Genomic DNA, 6,210 nt, shown 5'->3' with positions numbered 1-6,210 from the left:
AAATCCTACCGAGTGTAGAGCAGACCTCCCACTCGGGGGCTTAGCTGCAGCCCAGTGCTCGCCTAAGTGTCTGAAATCCTACCGAGTGGAGAGCAGACCTCCCACTCGGGGACTTAGCTGCAGCCCAGTGCTCGCCTAAGTGTCCGAAATCCTACCGAGTGGAGAGCAGACCTCCCACTCGGGGGCTTAGCTGCAGCCCAGTGCTCGCCTAAGTATCTAAAATCCTACCGAGTGGAGGGCAAACCTCTCACTCGGGGGCTTAGCTGCAGCCCAGTGCTCGCCTAAGTGAATTAGGATGCAAGCCGATGGCAATAAGCGCTTTGCTTCAACCTGCAAAAGACGCCTCAAACCAAATGCAAACGTATTCAGCGACGAACCCAAGTTCGGATAACACCTAACGGAACCGAAAGTGCTCAGGCACTAGGCCTGTTAAGGTTTCTTGGTTACAAAACTCACTCGGCATACCGAGGCAAATTTAAAGTATCAAGCTCTGAAGTATTTTACCCCTCCCGCGGAGGGCTGGAAGGTGCCACAAACTCGTCCAGATCAATTCCATCTGCAATCCGAGTGGCAGCAGCAATGAAGGTCTCCATGAAAGATCTGAAATCGTGCTTCTTGTTGTTGGCCACCCTAAGAGACACCAGCTTGTCCTCTCGTGCATCCTTGCAGTGAACGCGGACCAGAGACAAAGCAACATCCGCGCCGCACCTGGCCGAAGACTTCTTCCACTCTTGCACTCGACTTGGGACCTCGTTCAGTCGAGTCATCAGAGATTCGAGGTCGTTCTGGAGTGTCTCTCTTGGCCAGAGTGTTGTGTAGATACGGGAAGTTGCGACCTTCAGCCTTGCGAGATAATCGATGACAGCAGCAACACGAGATTCAAGTCGGAGCACGTTCATGGCGACTTCATCTTTCACAGGGGAGTTGATGGGGTCCAGGTTTACTTCCAGTCGACCAGTCTCCTCTTCAAAGTTCTGACAAAATTCTGCAAGCACAACCACCGAGTCAAGACAAATAGTCGGAGGTCACAATTAAAATATTTGTTTGATACAAATGATTACCTTCAAGCATGAGGAACAACTTCTTGGCGAGTCCACCTAGATAAGCCTCTAGATCATTCTTCTTTCTCTTCAACTCACTGGCCTTGTCATTCAGGGTGGTCTGGTCGTTTTTCAGTCGACTGACCTCCTGGTTGGCAGCATCAAGAGCAGCTTTCAGATTGGTGTTTTCTTCTTCAAGCTTAGTCACTGAAGCCAGCTTCTCATCCACTAGCCTGGTCTTCTCTAAAGCGGTTTTTTGCATCTCAGCCAAGTCAAGCTCTTGTTTCTTCAGGGCATCCCTCACTTTGCCTGCAAAGTTACAGTGAGATTAGATTCGGAAACAAGTGAGAGGCAAAGGCAGTCGTCAAAGGCCTCACCAAGCATACCTTTAGCTTCCTCCTTCACCTTCGTCAAGTTCTCTTGGGCCAGTTTCAGATCGAGCTCGAGCTGAATGTGTTTGTTCTCCAACTCAGTATAACGAGCCGCAAGGTCACAGGATTTCTACGAAGAACCGATCGACAGATGTCAAAGACAATTCACTTCCGAGTGAGTAAGGAAAAATCATAGCGTTTCTAAGACTACGGCCGAATGCAAACATTCGACCATAGTCTCGGGGACTACACCCAGTGGGTGCACTCAGTGTGCCCCCACTAGTTTCATCAGTTAGAGTCGACCAGTCGACCGACAACACAAAAAAGAATCGGAGGTGTTCTTCAGACTATAATCGACCGCAAGCAGTCGACCACAGTCTCGGGGACTACACCCAGTGGGTGCACTCAGCGTGCCCCCACCGTCTATGAATCTATTCGACCTAGTCGAGTAAGGAAAAATCTTAAGACATAAAGACTATAGTCGACTGCCAGCAGTCGACCATAGCCTTGGGGACTACACCCAGTGGGTGCACTCAGCGTGCCCCCACCGGTCTATGAATCTATTCGACCTAGTCGAGTAAGGAAAAATTTTAAGACATAAAGACTATAGTCGACTGCCAGCAGTCGACCATAGCCTTGGGGACTACACCCAGTGGGTGCACTCAGCGTGCCCCCACTAGTCCAGAATTTCAATCGACACACCCACTGGGTGCAGGACAAACTCTAAGAATTGCAGAAAGAAGAGTTTACAGATATCATATCCTAACAGAACAGGCAGTGACCGACTGACCTGAACATTACTCTGAAGAGCCGAACTGGCGTCATAGGCTGCCTGGCTAGCTTCTCGTATCGCCTTCACTTGCTCCATCATGACTCCCGCTTGGCGTATCGCTTCTCTAGAAGCACTGGCTTGGTCTTCTGGAACGGGGTAGGTGGAGAAAAGCGAGGGTTGAGCAGCACTCGACGACGAAGGGCGAGCACTCGTCAACGGCACCGCGAAGGTTACGGTGGGTAGAGTGACATTGTCTCCCTCCACGACCAACGTCTCGGGTGCCGGCACATCCTGAGTCGCCTTGCCAGTAGACGTTTTCTTGCTTCTCCTCAGCCGTGGTGGTTCTTCGTCGTCGTTGTCAGGAAGGTCAATAACAATGTTAGAGGAAACTGCAGAAAGAATCAAAATTAGAGACAATAAGTCAGTCGACTGAAAACGGCAGCACAAGAGTCATACCAGGTCTCGAGGTTGTAGCATCCTCCATCTTGCGGTCTTCGGCCCTCGCCGAAGTGTCGGAAGTAGCAGCGCTGCAGTTCCAAAAGTCAGTTGATTGACCCATGAGTCGACCAAGAACAAGTTCATGAAACAGGGAAAGCTCAAAACTACCATTAGCCTGAGATAGTGGGGATCACCATCTTCATCTTCGGCAAGACCTTTGCAGGCTTCGACAGCGCCACTCGAGATTGCTTCGGAGCCTTCTCAGTCGGTGCCGGAGAAGTAGTCCGAGGGCGCTTGGTCGACTGGGAAGCGGTTGCGACCCCCTTACCCCGCTCAGTCGCGGGATCATGGGCAAGCTTCGAGCGTCTTTCCGAGCGGGGAGGTGCAACTTCCTCCTCCTCCTCCTCCTCCTCCTCTTCTTCCTCCTCACCAGATTCATCACCCTCGTCGTCGTCGTCAGCATCCGAATCCCACTCCTCTGGGCTTTCGCCCCCGCTTCCTTCCTCCTCCTCAGTCGGCATCTGCGCCCCATTGGGCATCGAGTATAATTCGGTGGTGGCCTGTCAGACAACAAAACAAAGATCAATCGACCGGTTCGCGGCAAAACAGAATGGATAAAGCAAGATCACAATCGGGAATAAGTGGCCATACCGCGTCCGCCGTATAAGTACAGTCGAGTGGCGGGATCCTCCTAGTCCCTCGAGGGTTGTCCTTGTTCCCTGTGATGGCGGCCACCCACCTCTCCAGCGTGGCGTCTTCGGCTGCTTCTGGATGGACCCGAGTGGTGTCTTCGGTACCGCAGTACAGCCACATCGGGCGGCCTCGGTACTGGAGCGGTTGGATATGCCGCCTAAGGAAGACTTCCAGAAGATCCATGCCCGTCACTCCGTCCCGAACGAGTTGGACCACGCGCTCCATCAACATTTTTACCTCGGCTTTCTCCTCAGGAAGCACCTTTAGAGAAGACGGTTTGTCCACTCGGTCCATGGAGAACGGAGGGAGACCAGTCGACTGCCCCGGCGTTGACTCGTCTTGGCAGTAGAACTAAGTCGACTGCCACCCTCTGACCGACTCAGGAAGGGTCATGGCCGGGAAAGTGCTCTTATTCCTCAACTGAATCCCAAGACCCCCGCACATCTGAATAACCTTGGTCCTCTCATCATCCGGACTCGCCTTTTTTACTGTCTATGAGCGACAGGTGAATATGTGCTTGAAGAGACCCCAGTGCGGTCGACAACCCAGGAAGTTCTCGCACATAGACACAAAGGCAGCAAGATAGGCGATGGAATTGGGATTGAAATGGTGGAGTTGCGCCCCAAAGAAATTCAGAAACCCACGGAAGAACACACTCGGCGGCAGAGAAAAACCACGATCTACGTGAGTGGCTAAGAGAACGCACTCACCCTCTTGCGGCTGCGGTTGACACTCGGACCCCGGGAGCCTCGCTGACCTGTGGGGGATCAGTCCCTCATTGGCCAGGTCGTTGAGATCTTTCTCTATGATGGTCGAGCGGATCCAATCTCCTTGGACCCAACCCTTCGGCAGGCGGGACCTCGACGAAGATCCGCCCCGACTGGACGGTCTCCCCTTCGCTTGCCCCGTCGCCGTCGCCTTCTTCGCGCGCTCTAGGGCCGCCGTCTTCTCCTTCACCATTGTCGCCGGCAAAGCGCGCAAGAGGTGGGTAGGCGGAGCCGGGAGCAGGCGCAGTGGGCGGAGGCAGAGAGGGATGAGAGAAGAATGGGAGGGCACTGTTCAAAAAACCCTCCCCCGGCGCTTTATATAGGGACGTTTCCGAGTGGCTGACGAGTGGGTCCGAGCGATCCTATCACAACCCGAAATAGTCGGCGTGCACGATACCTGGCGAAAAAGGCGGTGCGGAAATCGAGGCGTCCACGCCTTATCCCGTCCGATTGCCGCGGACCGCCCCGCTTCGCGCGCTTTCCAAATTTCGGATCCCGCAAAATCCGCTGGCGGCAGATCAGTCTGTCAGACAATATCTTTCCCGCGATCCGTCGCTCGGGAGTTCTCTAGAGTTCAAAAGTTCACTCGACAGAAGATAAGAATGGATCAAGGCGACTGAAGTAAAAGTTGACGCCCACACCGAAAGAAAAATCGCCAATCCAAGATACGACACAATCAAAGCGCAAGAAATGAGTCGGAGAAAATCATCAACTCCTTCCTCACTCGAACCTCGATCCATTCGGGGGTTAATGATGAGGATATGTACCTAGGGTAGGATCATAGACCTATCTAGGGTACCATGCCCAAGGACATCCTTAGACGAAGCTACCTTCCAGTCGACCAAGAGAGACTTCACTCGACTGGCTAGAAGACACTCGACAAACCTGAAGACACTCGACCATCAAGACCCACTCGACCATCAGGAGTTCAGGATCTACTCTGCATCCAAACGGTCTGTAATTAAGTAGTCTTAATGGTCATGATGACACTTTAAGTAGGGCGTTACCAGTAACTCCCGGCCTTAATGTACTTTAATCCTCTGCTACATGAGAGGGCTGGGGTCCTGGCGTCCTCTATATAAGCCACCCCCCTCCACTGGTAGAAGGGTTCGCACCCCTGTAACTCATATACACAGAAATCAGTCGACCGCCTCCGGGCTCCAAGACGTAGGGCTGTTACTTCCTCCGAGAAGGGCCTGAACTCGCTAAACACTCGTGTGTACAACTACTCCATAGCTAGGATCTTGCCTCTCCATACCTACCCCCCATTCTACTGTCAGACTTAGAACCACGACAGTAGGAGGCCTAATGTACGGGCATGTGGGCGTTATCTATTTTGCCCACACATGGGCATGTGAGAGGGACTGCGAGGAAAAAAGAGAGGCGTGTGGGCATTACTTGTTTTGCCTACACGTAGGCGTGTGGCTGATATTCTTAAACACCACACAAAATGTGTGGGCAGACCCCTTAATGCCCACACGTGTGGGCGTTATCGGCGTCCATTAGAAAAGGACATTGTTAACCTGTTAGGAGATGATATTCTTACATGGAAACGTTTTAGTAGTGATAGATTACATACAAACTCATTAAATCTTTGTCATTTGTAAATAAGTTTGCTTTATCTCAGATAGTTTGTGCTGGATATTTTAATTCCTGCAAGTCAATGAATTTGGCATGGCAAATATAGTTTGATCAGATAGAACTGTCTGAAGCTAGAAACATATGATGTGTATTTCCTTGTCTAAGTAAGTGGGCTGGTTCTTCAGAGTGATTAGGTTTTTGTTTTGTTTGCATGACAGTCACAAACCCATTGTGGCATTATTCTCATGATCTGCACCGAACTGTGTTAACAAAGATCGCACATTTCATGCTATTCAAACTTAATCACTTTGAACCAGCTTAATTTTAAGGATGTCAGTACTAACCATTTTTTTGGAAATCAAGAGCTTTGCTAATCAATTCACGGAATTACAATCCTTCATTAGATAAGCCGTAAGGAAGGATGGGGTTTTTATCCACAAACAACATCTCCTAGAGGAATTACACTGTTTAGCGCAAAGATGAGCTAGTTCATTTGCTTCTCTCGCTGTAACCACTAGGCGAAATTCCTCAAAATTTCCGCAAAGCTC

General features: G+C 51.1%; 1 protein-coding gene across 4 annotated transcripts in view; it reads left to right on the top strand.

Annotated features, from left to right (window-relative positions):
- LOC119326734 (membrane steroid-binding protein 1-like) overlaps nt 1–6,210 on the top strand; it is a 37,643-nt gene that overhangs the window by 9,573 nt on the left and 21,860 nt on the right. The window lies entirely within an intron of this gene.

This window comes from Triticum dicoccoides, chromosome 6B (assembly GCF_002162155.2).
Source record: "Triticum dicoccoides isolate Atlit2015 ecotype Zavitan chromosome 6B, WEW_v2.0, whole genome shotgun sequence".
Taxonomy (NCBI): domain Eukaryota; kingdom Viridiplantae; phylum Streptophyta; class Magnoliopsida; order Poales; family Poaceae; genus Triticum; species Triticum dicoccoides.
This window is presented reverse-complemented; position numbering and strand designations above follow the sequence as displayed.